Source organism: Lycium ferocissimum, chromosome 7, assembly GCF_029784015.1.
Source record: "Lycium ferocissimum isolate CSIRO_LF1 chromosome 7, AGI_CSIRO_Lferr_CH_V1, whole genome shotgun sequence".
Classification (NCBI taxonomy): domain Eukaryota; kingdom Viridiplantae; phylum Streptophyta; class Magnoliopsida; order Solanales; family Solanaceae; genus Lycium; species Lycium ferocissimum.
Window position 1 is genome coordinate 31,722,657 of NC_081348.1, and position 16,619 is coordinate 31,739,275.

Here is a 16,619-nt window from a genome sequence, read left to right on the forward strand (position 1 = left end):
AGCAATGTACAAACTTACCATGGTAATTAATGTAGTAAATGTTATTACTTTATTAAACACTTAATATTGGTAAATTAAATTGATTTGATGTAAAGACATAGTGATTGTAAGTATTTACCTTCATCAAATTTGTGCTCATCAAGTGCGTTAGAATCTTGGGAAATTGACACATAAGTGCAAGTCTTACATGGAATTGGTTAGAATATTACTCCATTGTTTATGGGCCTATTAACCTCACCCTTCTATGGCCCATTAAATAAGTCACGATTCACAGAAAGATACCTCCATTCCAATTTAAATAAATTTTACACTTTTTTATGGTACAAAATGAATGAATTTTTCAAAATCCAAAAATGTATTAATTAATTATTTTCAAAATTATTCATATCATTAATGATTACCTTTAGTTTTAAGAAATGTTCGCAAAGAAGCAAAAGGATAATATTGACAAAATATCCTTTAATTAATATGTTTAATTAGCTTTCTTATGTGGTGTCTCGAATCCCCAAAAATTCATTTAGTTTGGGATGGAGGGAGTAGGAAATAGGCAATACCGGATTATATATGCATGCTTGCTGAAAGTGAGCACTGAAATATACGTGCTTGCATCAGCTAATGACATGAATTAGATGTGCCGAACCCATATAACAACTAGTACATCTGTTTAACTTTAACTTTTCCCATTGATTGGTTCTTTGGTTTGAGTGTTAAAAAAATGTACTAATAAACTAATTGATGAAAAGCCAGTCTAAAACTTACGAATTGAATATTCAAACTTTCCTTCAATGAGTGCACATGTTTTTCTTGTTTGCCTGCTGTTTTATTCATCTAACAAACTAAAGCTCCCATCTTTGTAGCTACACATGTCTTTCCTAATTGTTTATCATCTATAAAAACTCATACTTCTAGCTACTCATCAGTCAATCACTATGTATGCCCAGTCACCTTCGACACCCTACCCCATACTTCTCTCTTTAAAACTAAGTATACAACATTGTCATGTATATACCATAGTTTCTTGTAAACCTACTCTTTTTCTTGTTTGAGGAAATTGATTGGATATTAAAATGGGCAAAGAAGATTTATTGCCTTTGTTTCTGATGGTGCTGGTGCAATTAGGTGCTGCTGGAACAGCTATCATATCCAAGGTTATAATGGATGATGGGATGAACCCATATATCCACTTGTCTTATCGCCAGATTGTTGCAACTATTTCTATTGCACCCTTTGCTTATTTCTTCGAGAGGTAATCTTAAGTACTCAATATTTATGTTTCTAATATCATGATTTCTGCAGTTTCGTTTAGTTCTCGTGATACAAGTTATCTCACTTATTTTACCAAATCGGATGATAATTTATTGAACGATAGTCTGATCAAGTAGAGATACTAATTTCTCGATTTTATACAGTTTCACCTTTTCTTATTGCTTCATAAGATCGACATGGGAAAAAAAATTATAAGTATTTTTATTGTCTTGAAATGGAAAAAATTGCAACATGCTATTTTGGATCTCAGAATAAACTTTTAAAATGAGTCCATTTTTAATTTACTCTAAAAACTGATTAAGCTAACACTTGCAAAGTAACATAAGGATATAAATTAACTAAGAATTAAGTTGTATATACCTACAACATAAAGATTTTACACTATTATCGAATTTTAACATCTGATAGCAGGCTAGTTGCCATCATTTCATCAGATTTATTATCAATATTTATCAAAATGTTTTTACCTGTAACTACTTATGTAAATATTTTTTACATTGTTAATGCACATAGAACTTAACTCATAAACTAATCATAGTTTAAAACACTTGTTACTTACTTTCTAAAAAAGGGAATTCGTATTCTAATAAATTGAAAACATTCAAAATGTAATGTTCACATCAAATTCTAAATAAGTCAAATTCTCAGACTTTAGAATCGTTTTTGAGACAATAGTCAGGCTTCAGCACATGCATACAGCTGCGCAATGCACACGACCACATGCAAGAAGTAGAATAAAAATATAATAGTCTAGTAGCTTAGCTTTTACAATATCCCTTTCTTGTAATTAAATGATTTCTTATGGTCAAATACAATTTAGATTAAAAAAAATGATTATATAAAAATCTCTTATCAATATATATTTATTTTATTTACTGATCTATGTTACTTTTATGATCTTCTGGGAAAAAGTACACATAATTAGTGAATCATTATAAAATCCACTGAATCTTCCAAAGTAGAGTGTTTTCTTTTCATATATCAAAGCTTCTTTGCGAACAAGGAACTTTTATTAAAGGCTTAAAGGGAGCTTCTCTTTCCATATTTTTCCTGATGACATCAGAAATTTGTGCAATATAAGAAGCTTTTCCAGTAATGCCCCCTTTTTCTTCATTTTTTAAGTCTGTTTTTTGGTGCCGTCGAGTCACCGCCCCCACCAGTTTCTTTATACTACTCCCTCCGTCTCAATTTTTTTTTTTAAAATTTTACACGCCCTTTAAGAAATATTAATTAAAAGGGATATTTGACTACTTTTATCCTTATTTATGTCTAAGTTAATAATCTCTATCTACTCTTTCCCTTCACTATTACTTGTCCAGTGTTCCAAAAATAGATTTTCACTTTTACTTGTCACTTTTAACATATCAAGAGAATACAATTTTATTTTTCCTGTTTTACCCATTGTATTAATTACTCACTTCAAATCATTTTTTAAATCCAATAAAAATATGTACTAATTAATATGGGCACATTGGTAAATTATGCACTTCATTTATTATTTCTTAAACGGTTGTGAAAATTCCAAATGGATAAGTAAAATCTGAAGGAAGTGATAGATGTTTCTTTCTTTTTCATGTGTCATCTCCGTTAATATCAAAATTCTACTAAGGGTAAATTGGAGAAAAAATAATTAATTGTGCCTTAAACTTTTAAAACGACAGATAATTTGAGATAACTATTTCTGATAAACACGACAATAATTTGAGACGGGGGAGTATTTCTTTTACCAATAAAAGCTTGTGTAACCTGTACTTTATATCTATTGGTGTGATTTCAGAATGCTTGTCCTTTTCTTTGTTCCATCTTTTGTAATCCTAGACTAGAAATATCAAATTAAATAATAAATATATATAAATATTGTATTTTCAGGATTACTGAACATTTCGTGTTTCACCACAGGGAAACAAGACTTAAATTGACAGAGTCAACACTTTTCCTAATTTTCTTGTGTTCTATTTTCGGGTAAGCAATCACTTTCCACCATCTATATTATTCCTTGTTTTCACAATATGGTCAAAACTTTTGAAACAAATCACATAAAGACAAAAATTCGATAAGACTTACTGGAGTATAATTTTCAGGGTATCTGGAATGCAAATGACATATCTTATCGGATTAAAGAATTCCACAGCAACTATTACAACTGCCCTCGCTAACTTCCTTCTTGCCGTTCTATCAAGGTAATTTTACACAATCAAATCACTTAAACAGGCTCTTAAATTTTTTTATTATTCGTATCTTTCTTTAATAAGTACTCCATTGATCATTAGTAACCTCGAAAAGTGATTAAGTAATAACGTCATAACAAGTCAATTGCATTTCTTTTATTTAAATCCAGTTTTTATACTCCTTTGAGCAAATATGAAAATTTGAAAAATACGTCTAATTTTAAAAGGTTTTATTTTATCAAGGCTTGAAAAGGTAGGGCTGAGAACTAAAGCAGGGCAAGCCAAGGTGACGGGGACACTATTGTGCATTTGTGGAGCTATGTTGCTGTCATTATATCACGGGAAAGTGGTTATTGGACAATTGAAGATTCACTGGAAATATTCAGATCATACAAGCAAAAATATTGAGGCTAATAACAGCCATGGTAACTTCTTCTTGGGGCCCTTTATGGTCATAATCAGCTCTATTGTTTACTCTTTATGGCTAATCATACAAGTAATATTTTTGGCATCTCAATCTTCTTTAATTATACAGTTTTTCAGTCCTATTTTTGTTTAGATAATTTTCTCATGTTTTTTTTTCTGTTCTTAATGTTATTTTGGGGTTAGCCGAGAGTGAACGAAAGGTATGCAGCTCCATACACCAGTACAACTTTGATGTGCTTCATGGCAAGCTTGGAGTGTGGAATTATTGCCCTTTGTGTTAATCATGACAAAAATGCATGGTCTTTGAACCGCATCAGAGCTATTTCAGTTCTTTATAACGTAAGGTCATATATATGTATTCTCACCTTATATATACTTATTTTTACTGAATTTAAGTTATATATAGGTCTATTTTTATTGAATTTAAGTTATATAAGTCTAACATGTCATCCAAAGTATATCTACAAGCTTCTTTAAAATGAAGGATATGTAATCTCGAAAATAAGACAAGTTACCTGCTACAACGTATAGGATAGCCTGATATTACAGTGCAAACATTTGTGATGTCACTTATTTTTCTATTATCACTCGATAGAGATGCGCACGGGCCCAATACTAAGATCTACACATCAATGCTGGCCGTGGATTTTTATTCCTTCAACTTAACGATATTAATATGATATAACACAAGGAATGAAAATTCCAGATGTCTGTGTCATGTTCATGCTTGGACATGTCTTCAACTGAATCACATTTGCCTTTCAACAGAGCTAACCCAAAGAAGGCCTCGCCAACCAAAATCAGCTTCATAGATTGAAATCTCGTCTAACTGCTACATATGAACTCAACACCATTGGTAGTGCTTTCACTACAATGGACATTATGATTCTTTGATTCATATAATATAAGCGTAAAGGCTCCAATAGATTTATGTTCACCAGTTATAGTTAAGTTAAAAGTAACATAGTATAGGGAATAAACTACAAAAAGAAATATTTATAGCTTTTCCCAATAGCTAGCATTCTCTAAACTTTTTGTGATTAAAGAAATAATTTTTGCATCTACAATAATACATTTACCAGAAATGTGAAACCAAAAGCAGCTTTCAGATGTCTTCTTAAAGAGAGACGAACTATCGGGCACCTTCAGAACAATATTATTATTTAACCAGCCATCAAGAGCAGTAAATACTCTCATCTTCCATGAGACAAACTTAGCCTTCACTTGATAGATCGATCATTTACCCTGATGTGTATAATGAGCTTCCTCTTTATTTTCCTTCTAAACTCCTTGAGATAGGTATTAGAACCTGTCAAATGACAGGAAAAAGCCAAGCAAGATATCTTATTATCAAGTATTTGCAGAAATTAGAATGGAAAAGTGCATTTTAACTCCAAAACTAACCTGCATGAGAGACCTCTCCAATCTGTTAACGACAAGAGAAATACTATAAGAATTAATCTTCCCTTGCACCACATAATCAACTCTAGTTTGATTACCGGTGCTAAAAGTCGATTCCCCAGTTCAGCATGAGCAAAAATGTTTTCCCCGACGTTTTTGTAGCCACGGAACAGTAGTGAATGCCCGCACTATTCTCAAATCTTGGGTCCTCATATATTTGTTAAGGCAATGGCCTAAGTGGCATACAGGTTCTAATAAGTTTGATTTACCACTCTCAATACCTTCAATCATAAAAGAGAGGAACAGACGTAATTGAGTGCCATAAAACTCAAATAACCAGCAAGCGGTTGAGATAGAGGTAATTTATATCAGCAGCCAGTATCGGGAATGAAGAGCCTTAAACGAATATCAAGAGATCTACTGCTACGTAGGAGGACAGATTAAAAAAAGATTTCAAGAGCTTACAGGTTTTAGCAAATTTTACAGAGCCCAATTTTTGCGCCCTGTCATCCTTTGACAATCCCTTTTCAACTTTGACAGCTCATTTACATCTTCTATCTCTAATGACACATAACTCCATTTGGGAGTTTCAAAATCCAAAGTGTTGCTTGATTCATCATATCAAATGTGCTGGAGCTACAATACCCAGCTTAGTAGCCAACTTTTGCCATCACAGAAACCACATACAGGGAGATATTGAAATACCTTCAAAAATCAAGTAAACACCAATCATCAACTAAAGAAGCCTGAAATTGAGAGAAGTGCCAAAATGGAAATTAGAGAGTTCTCTCGTAGTTAATTGCAAACTTGTAGACTGTTTTAAATGAAAGATTAGAGGAAAATGTGTCAGCATCTTAATTGGTTTGGCTAGTGATTCGAGTAAACTAACATGTCATTGTTTGATAAACTTACCGCGATTGTCGCAGCAGCTATTTCAGATATCTTTTCTACATTTCTCAATGAAGAAAGCAAATAGAGACTCAAAATGTTAACACCATGTACATAACTGGTGAAAGCTTAAAACTTCATTTTTCAAAGTGTAAGTAACCAAGTTAATAATAGTAAAGCTAAGAACTCCATTTTCTCTATGGCAAGTAAATCACAATAGTAAGCAGTATAAAATGCAGGGTACTTTAGGATGCTATGTTGTCAAAAGATGTTGCTAGGTTCCAGGTATGACACACACATAGAATTAAATTTTAAGGGAGATCTTCAACTAAGGCGCGTAAAAAGAATGGAGAAAAGCATTGAACTAAAATATCATACAATGGACAGGAAGAGGTGACTGGTGACCCTATTTCTGTGATTGTCTTTTTGATCTCCACTTTCATCTCCTTCCTGTGTATAGTATTACAAAGATGGCTACTTATTTGAAACTTATGTTCAAGTCGGGTGGCCTAATCTCTTATGCCATAACTTCTTTTACTGGTGCGCTTTAACTATGAAGCAAAATTTCGTTCAATAATTAACTCCCATCAGTAAAATAATACTACTTTAGTCACATTGAAGTCTGCATTTGCATAACCATTCGAGTACTTTATGAAATTATACAGCAGGTCTAAAAACAAAAGTAAAATGACAGCAGATTTAATTTTCTAGCCTTAAATGTTACATTTTTAACTTCATGGGTTCTCTTTTTGTGTAATCAATCATTAGCCTCATTTTCAATCCTTCAGATTACAAAAGGAGACGGATAAAAATATGACCACAACATACAGTTAAAAACACACATCTCATTATGATAGCTTTTGGCATTCAAAATTCTTTTTACCTGCTTGCTTCTCCTACATCATATAAATAAATGTTACTGCTCCATGCACTTTTACTTGTAATAGCAGTTACGTATCTAATAAATTCATTTGGAATAAATTTATAAATTCGTGCAAAACTTACGTCATGTAAAGAGTAAATAGAATAGAAAGAGAACAGTCAAGTCAGTGGCAAGGGTGTTCAAATTCATATGATTTGTATAATATGTAATATATGTCTGTAATACATAATAATTGACATGTCTATACGGTATAATTTTTCGGCGAAGGGTGTTCGGAAAACCCTTGTCGGGCTGTGGCTCCGCCACTGAGTTAAGTTAGAGAGATCAAAACAGAAAAAACAGAGCAGTGTTGTAGTACCAAGATTCAGCCAATTACAGTATGGTAAATGACCTTGCTTATGTAATCTAATATTCTTTAACATAAGTGGACCTTGCTTGAACTTGAAGGAGAATCTAGGTTAGTGAATAGAACATGAAATTGTAAGCACCCCAGCATTACAACTCATGTTCTGACTAACAGCATGCCTGTTGAAGAATGAGTGTACTAAGGCAATTGTGAATACACAACTAAGATGCTATAAATGAAAAGGTGATTTACTTGATCTTTCTTTCAACTTCTTTCTCAATCTCATCCCATCCTTGTAAGTTGTAACTGACGAAGACAACCAGCTTACAGGATCTGCTTACATGATCCTTATCCTTACAGAGTGTCTCACTGAAAAAAATTAAAAAAGAAACTAAAAACATATTAAATGACAAATGATGACTCCTTTATATCACTTGGATTATCCTAGAATTTGGGTGCATAAATTAATACACTTTCTCTATCGACCAAAAAGCAAAAAAAAAGAACATGAAACTCCCTCCCCTGTTAAGAAGCTCTTCTCCAATCATTTTTACACCATTATTTAATAACTACAATTATCTGGCCGATGATCAATCCTGTAAAATACAACAGTATATTAAAGTTCCATAATTAAATTTTGTATGACTGGAAAGAATATAGCATACTCTATCCCTAATGTCATGAAACTCGCTTCTTAGGTTGTAAGCTCAAATAGCCGTTAGAGTCGGTTATGAATCATATCTGTTAAAAATTCCAAAATGGAAAGAACCAACTAAGCTTCAACACGGTACAAAGTTAGAGTGAACTATATAAATCAAACCATTCTCCTTTTGGGCCAATATTGCTTTCCTTATAAATCATTTTCATTTTATTGCAAGTTAAGGATTTTCTATCAAAGAGCCAAAATGGATGCATGTAATGTAAATCTTCTGAGGATCTCGGAATAACCAAAAAGAAATCAAGCACTCCTGAATACTTAAATGGCACAACCAGCTGGCAAAAATTATGATAACACATCCAAATAACAGCCCTAATATTGTGAAAAATCGATGTACTGTTTCATGGCTATATTACTAATTTAATAAGATTTGCAGTTTTTAATGCTATAAGTTTTTTGGTTATTGATTGTACATAATACCTCATTTAAAAAGTAACGTGTGTGTCCACATATTATAGAAATGTATGTTGAGATTTAGATATGATGATAAATTGATTAAGCTAAAAAAGCAAAATTAGAATGCATATGTTTTAGGGAGAGAGAACCTGCAAGGGACGACTTTAGGAAGTTATCAGCAATTTGTGCAACCATTTGAAAGGTGCATCGTCATGATCAAAAGAATCTACGCTCTCCCTCTGTTCTCTTCTTTCTTTTAGCGTCAAGAAAAAGGGAGGAAGACCGAAAATGGAGACTCACTCAGACAAAGAAGCAAATTGGGTGAAGCAATAAAATTAACATTCACATTTATAAGAAAATAAAACTTCGCTAAATTTGAACAATCAGCAAAAGAATATACCTCAAAAACCTATTTTGGAGTTGAACTCAGAAAATTTAATCACCGATGATGAAATTACCGAGTCTATCTGAGCTTCAAAAAGAACCAGCGAAAAGCAGAACAAAATTAGGGAAAGAATAGACACAATATGTAAGGGTAAGGGATAGTCGGAATAGTCAAACACATTTTACTAAGTAGCTAAGTAAAAACTATGACGTGTAGGTATAATTACTACAGGACACGTGCTCGCTATTTATACACAACAGGGACACATGTCAGCACATGTTTACCTTTTTTAAATGACCAAATTAATTACCTCTGCAATCTCTCTTGTTCAATTTTTATTATTTTTGGTGCAATAGAGAAGTGCAGTGGTCGTCCCACACCCAACTCCCATTTCTATATAGTAGACAGAGAGACCATAGAGCAGTATTGACTTACTTTCTTTCTGAGCCTCCAATGCAAGATCTTCATGATTTGTTGTGTGTCCATGGAACAATAATGTCATATTCACAACATGCATGTACAACTTCATGAACTTTGTCAAGCTGTTGTGAAACAGTTAAGCATTCACAGTTACTTTCTTTGCCAGATTCAGAATATGCATTACTTGTGTGTGTCCCTCTTTAAAATTCATTTTCATGTTACATCGCTGTATTAAGATATTAGAATATAAGAATCCCTTGATGCTTACTCGCTGAAATGTAGGTCCTGCAAGCACTTGGAATACTTTATCTGGATGTGTATTCTGAATATCTTAATCACAACATATATTCTTATCGTCACTCAGCACTCCGAGAAGTGCTGGTAGAGCCAATTGGAAAGCTCCCAGCAACCAGGACCACTCGAGGACATTGGTAGACCATAATTATTTAGATAAAAGAAAAGAAGATCTTACAGTTGTGATTAAAAATAAAGTCTAATTAATAAATAAAACTTGTAAAATAAATTCACCTAAACAATGAGTAAATCTCACAAAGTATGCTTGCACAGCGAAAATACCACGTATTTTGCACGGAGAATACTTCGAGTAATAAAGCAGTAATCCAAATTAATTTTTTTTTGGCCTGAAACATCTTATATAGACAGGATAGCACGCACTGCAAGAACCATGTCAACATAATGCGTAAAAGTCACGAATTGCTAAAGCAAATAAAAGTATTAACCCAAGAAAAAGTTGAAATTATAAGTTGTACAACGTGGGAGTAGAAATTCAGCGACGGGTGAAGAAACTATTGACATCCAGTAAGTTGAAACACGATCAAATAAATTATTTTGTATTATACTGAAAAGGAATAAAGGAACATATAATAACTAAAAAGATTTTAAGCTTCAAGGATTTATATTAATGCTTAGAGCATGGCTAGACCATCCTAAAAGGTTAAACTCTTCAGTTTTCTAGAACTTTACTAAAATGAGACTTAAATACAATTAAAACTTCAGCATAATCAATTCACGATGAAGAATTGTAGTAAACTCTTTCAATAATATGTGCAGTCTATTCTTCCTAGCTACTGTAAAAGATTTATTAGCATCAAGACTACTTCCTGAAAGCATATCAAATACTAAAGAGTACAAAGAATCAAAATCGACTAATCATGAATATCTCCCTTAAAAAAGTATATAAGAGTGAACAAACATCAAAGGCCTTCTTTTCTTCTCTGGACACATGTTCCTCAATTCGATGTGTGATGTATTACATCTACCCAAAAGTGGGTAGTTCTATTTGATAAGAGTGTGAGTGTCTGGGTACATGTAGTTCTTATGGTAAATCGTAATTCCGCAATTGGATCTACACCTGCTATGGTGGTGCCTTACCCGCTGTGGCAGTATCCTGAGAAATGTGTATCTTGCACCATGGCGATGGATGGACCGCCACGACGGTACTGCCATGGCGACTCTTTTGAGTGACGGGACCAGAACCTAATAAATGCTAAGTTGAAACCCTTTTCGTTCCCTCATTCCCAATATTATTCCTCCCAAGCACTTTGGAGGCGATTTGAGGTGATTCTAGTCAGATTGTGAGAGAGGGTAAGTCTCCAACCTAATCTTCTTCCATTTCCTTTTCCTTAACATGATTCCATGGTAGAAATTCATGAAACTTGAGATAGAAAATGGATTTTAATGGTTTCTTCATTAAAAAAAAATGGGTTTAAGCCTCTCTTGATGAGTTATAATTGATGGATTTAGCTAAATTAAGCATGGAATTGGTTAGATTAATGTTGTTAGGCTTGAATTTACGCATTTATTGTGATGAAATTGAAGAGGGAAAGTTGGGCTTTATGAGAGATTCCTAAAATGGGTTTTAGAAGAGAAAGTAAAAATCAGTTGATTTAGGCATATCATCAAACACCATTGGTGCAGCAGAGGGCAATCCTGATTAGTATTGACATGCATGTGAAAATCCAGCAAGAAAATGTACAAAACAACATAGGCCTAAATACTAACCCAAATTCCTTTAGCAATAACAGAATGCCTTTGAAATGAAAGAAAGAACACAGAAAATCTCAACAGAACTGAACAAAACAAAACACATAACAGAGAAATACTGAACTCAAATTGAGAAACCAAGCAAGAGGAAAAGAATTCAACCTGAAGTCAAGAAAAAAGAGCAGACAGTTGAAAGCAACCAACACCAAAGCACACTCACAACATTGAGCAAACAGTTGAAGGAGAAATCAGTAGAAGTTGAGAACTTGGGTAAAAATTCTTGAAGATTCACATACAAAGTAGAAGAAATCTGAAAAGAGAATAAAAACTAAGAGCATCTCAGAAAGAAAAACTGGAACCAAAGCAGAGAATTTTATTGAAAGGATGAGCAGAATTTTTTGAAAGTGAAGAGCAGATTGTAAAAAGGAAAGGACCTGTATATGTCTCTGTATTCCTCCCTTTGCTATTTAGTCATTTCTGCCTTTATCAGTTGGATATTGCTTGGCGAGAAGCTATATGTTGGCACGTAAATTGAAATTCAAACAAAAATTACGAATAAAGATCAATCATTTAAAAAGTAGTACAATACATTAATGAAATCATTAATAGAATGATGTGTCTTCTTTTTTTTTCTTTTTTTTTGCCTTTTACATGTGTACTTAATTTGACCAGAATTTGTTGAGAATAAACCCGCCACATAAATAATATTCACGGTATTTACAGTGGAATAATAATGTAGCACCGTGATATAGTTAATCAACAAGAATAAAAAAAAAAGCGATAATGACACCAAGATGTTTACGTGGAAACCCAAAAGGGAAACACCACAGGCCGAGAGGATCAACTAATATCACTATAGCAAGGATTTTACACTTTGTAGGTCTAGGTAAAATACTCCAAAGACCACTACACACTCAAAAGAAATTACCCTCTTTTAAGATTTTCCACCTCACTACAATATCACTCACACTCTCTATTTTTTCTCACAGATTATTTTCTTATTTGTGAATGCCTCATTCTTCTTTCTCTCTTTGTTGGCGTGTCTTCCATCTAGAAGAATGGCTCTCCGTTTATAGGAGATCAAACTCGGCCCTCCAAGAACAACAAGAAGAAGAAGAAGAAGAAGAAAAAAGACCAAAATTTGTAATCCACAAATTCTGCTTTGGCTCCAAGAATTTATCTTTGGCTCCAAGTATTTTCCTTTGGCTCCAAGTTCAATTTTTAGCCAACTAAATTGGCACATGCCAATTACCACCAAATGGGATGGACTTCATCAATCTCCCCTTGATCCCCATTCACTCCAAGGAGGTAACGCCGGACTTCTAGTTTGAGTGCATGCTGACAAATTCCTTGCACAGATCGAACTTGTATTTTGGTACCACCTTGGTCAGCATATCTGAAGGATTCTCACTTGTAGGGATGTCCGACTGCGTAAAGATTCGTCCTCATCTTTTCCCGAATCGGTTATATCTTACATCGACGTGCTTCGTCTTTGCATGGTACATGGAGTTTTTGCTTAAGTCTATGCACTTTGACCGTCTACAAGATGACATACTCCTCCCCGATGCAATCCAAGCTCTTTGAAGGAACCGTTTCGGCCATATCATCTCCTCGCCGGCTTCGGCGGTGGCAATGTACTTTTCCTCGATATCGAGGCGACACCTTGCAACTTCGACTCATGATATAGCTCCCCTAAAAAGTAAACGGATATCCAAAAGGTAGTGGATTTTCTCGTGATCAAGATCACCTCGCCATATCTACATCCGTATATCCCGTCGAGATAGATCCGATCCTCCAAAACATAAACTCAGCCTCCGCTGGTACCTCTCAAGTACTCGAGTATCCACTTGACTGGCTTCCTAATGTTCTTTTTCGAGATTTTCAAGAAACACCGCTAACAACACCGCTACATGACGATGTCCCGAGTCTAGTGTATACCATTACGTACATCAAGCTTCCGACCGCCGACGAATAAGGAACTTTAGCCATGCTATCTTCTCTCCTTTTTGCGGGACACATCTGCTCGCTCAACCCCCCAGATGACCGAAGAGGCGTACTAACAAGTTTAGCACTCTTCGTATGTTGAAGCGTTCTAGTATACGTTCAATGTACCGTCGAGATAGCCACGACTTTATAACTTGTTTGTTCTCGAACAATCTTCATCCCAAAATTTGTTGTGTTGGTCCAAGTCCTTCATGTCAAATTTCCTAGAAATATCTCCTTTCAACTTAGCAATCAGTTCCTTGTCTTCTCCTACAATTAACATGTCATCCACATACAACAACAAAACAATAAAGTTGTTGTCAAAAAAACTTTTGAAGTATACACATGGATCAGAATAGGTCTTTGTGTAAGTTTGACTTTTCATGAATGAGTCAAACTTATTGTACCTAACTTTGGTGCTCGCTTCAACCCATAAAGACTCTTATTCAATTTGCACACCATGTGTTTCTTTCCTGTTACTTCAAATCCTTCTGGCTGCTCTATATAAATCTCCTCTTCCAAATCTCCGTGAAGAAATGCAGTTTTCACGTCCAACTGCTCCACTTCAAGATCCGAGCAAGCAATCGCTAAGCTTAAAATTGTTCGAATAGAAGTCATTTTGACAACAAAAGAGAAAATTTCGTCAAAATCAATACCTTTCTTTACCGTTTGGAAGCCTTTTACTACTAATCGAGCTTTGTATCTAACCAGCTTGCCATTTCCATCTTTTTTGAGCTTAAAGACCCACTTGCATTTGAGTGATCTTTTACCCTTTGGAAGTTCAACCAGCTTGTACGTGCCATTTTTCTCTAGAGAATCCATCTTTCATGGCTTTTATCCAGCGGCTCTTTTTTGGATGGGACAGCACCTCGCGTACTTTAAAACTCCCCTCATCACTAATGAGGACATGCTACGAGAGACTGATGACTCTACCCTTTGCCTTTCGATCTCGCTCGCAGGTTGAGATTGTTTTCTTCTTCCCGAGTAGGGTACTCCTTGCTCGGCATATTCACCAAGTTGCTCCCCGTCAAAGAATCTCGTCAAAGTTGCTCCTCCTGCTCGCAACCTCGTCGGTCGTACTTCTCGCACTTTTCTTGGGAAGGTTAGAAGGAATGGTAACAAGGTTGGGGACTATACCATTCTTATCCTTCTCTCGATCATCGACGGTTCCAACTTCACTTTCTCAAGACTACGTCTCTCGCTTCGATGACCTTCTTCTTTACAAGATCCTTGACGCCGTACCCAAACTCTTCATCTCCATATCCGATGAATATGCGGGGGAACGTATTTGTCATCCGGCTTTGTTCTCTCGCTCCTTCCCGGTACATGTAAAAGCTCTGCAACCGAACACCTTCAGATGCGAGTAGGACACCTCCTTGTTGGACCAAACTCTTTCTGGTAGGTCAAACTCCAGCCGTGATGACTCACCGTCGATCGTGTAACAAGCTAGCGAACTTCTTCACCTGCACAACTTAGGCGGTTTAGCCATTCTCGATGCTTCTCACCTTCTCAACAATGGTGCGATTCATTCTCTCACACACTGTGTTATGGGGTTCCGGAATCGTTCTTCATGTTTGATCCCATGGCTTGAATAGTACCCTTCAAATTCCACGGGGAGTGTACTCACGCCAGCGTTAATCACTTTGCGGAGACGCTTTAGCTTTCGACCGAGTCCGCCTCTCCACCGAGCATGAAATTTTTGGAAAACTTGAAACACGTGATCTTTGGTTTTCAAGATATAAACCCACAATTTTCGTGAAGCATCATCAATAAAAGTAACAAAATATTTGTTACCGCCCATCGATTCTATCTCTATTGGACCACAAACATAAGAATATACCAAATCAAGCATATTCAATTTTCTTTCAAACGATGTCTGAAATGAGACTCTATGCTGCTTACCAAATAAATAGTAGTCACACGATTTTATCGTTGTACCTTTGGCAAAAGAAATGAGTGATTTCTTGGCAAGAATTTGTGTCACGACCCGAACCATGGCCTGGGCGTAACACGGCACTCGGGCCTTGCTTGCATGTGTCCGAGCGAACCTCATGGCTTGCTTGTCAAATACGGGCATCAAGACAATATAATCTATATGATGCAATTTAAATGAATCATGAAAATATAAATTGCGGAATAAAGTCTTGAAATTATCTCATAGCATGAAAATTCGTGAAAACGTAATAGTCTGCAAACATGAAAGCATAACTGACTCGTGAACTAATATACATCTATGAAACCTCTAAAACATGTCGAATACTAACTACCGGACATGGCCCCGGACTACCATAAACCGAATACTAATATGTACTCCATGTCGAACCCCCGAGAGGAGTGGGGCTCACCAATAAGCTAATAATCGGGGTGATCCTACGGCGCGGTGAATGCTCTCGAAAATCGTATACTTGCACCGTGAAGTGCGGGCCCCGAGTAAAGTGGACGTTAGTACATGGTGAATAGTACTAGTATGTAAAACTATGCTTGAAATGAAGAACATGGCACAACATAGGCATGGACATGAACTCGAAACTAAATGTAACTTGAACATGAGTATGAAACGTGAGTAAAGTCCGAAAACGATGAAATCAATGGAAATACTTGTATATATAAAGCGTGTAACGTGGGGAATGCTATAGTATAACCGACAACATGGTTAGGTACTTGCATCCTACTGGTAGAACACTCACACCTTGCCGGGATATGAGATTTAGTAATAATAGCATGTAAGGATCAAAGCTCGTATAAGGTGTTGCTCGCTCGTCGACAACCTTTATCCTACGATGGCTAGTTTCAATCTATCCGAGCCTTTCAGTTAACTAAGCAATCTCAAAAACATGAACATGATATAGTTGGCTAAGAAGCCCATGATTTTCGTGAAATAACTTGTAATCATGATTTCACGAAATAACTTTGTAACATGATTTCATGAAATATCTTGTAATATGGTTTCATAAGATAACTTGTCATAGTATTGCAAACATGTTCTTGATTCATGAGTAATAGCAATAGTTTATAATTATATATATAATTGACTTGAAAACATGCTTGTAACTTGCTACATAAAATCATAAAATTTCATATAAACATAATGAGAACACAAGAGGAAGAATTCATGATTCATGGATTAAGCTAGGGTTCCTAATAACCGTAATGGAAGATTAGGAATACAATAACGAATGTAGATACAAAATTCATATACATAAATACATAACTATGGGCTACTAATATGTTGGGTTTAATGCCCTAGGGTTTGAAGCGCATGGATATCAAGAAACGGAGCATGGGAAAGAACGTAGAGATTACATCGTGAATGGAAGTTCTACATACCTTAGTGT

At 35.2% G+C, this 16,619-nt stretch overlaps 1 pseudogene; it reads left to right on the forward strand.

Moving 5' to 3' along the window:
* The first annotated feature begins 862 nt into the window (after positions 1 to 862).
* Positions 863 to 12,885, forward strand: LOC132062129 (WAT1-related protein At1g09380-like; annotated as a pseudogene).
* Positions 12,886 to 16,619: the final 3,734 nt, after the last annotated feature.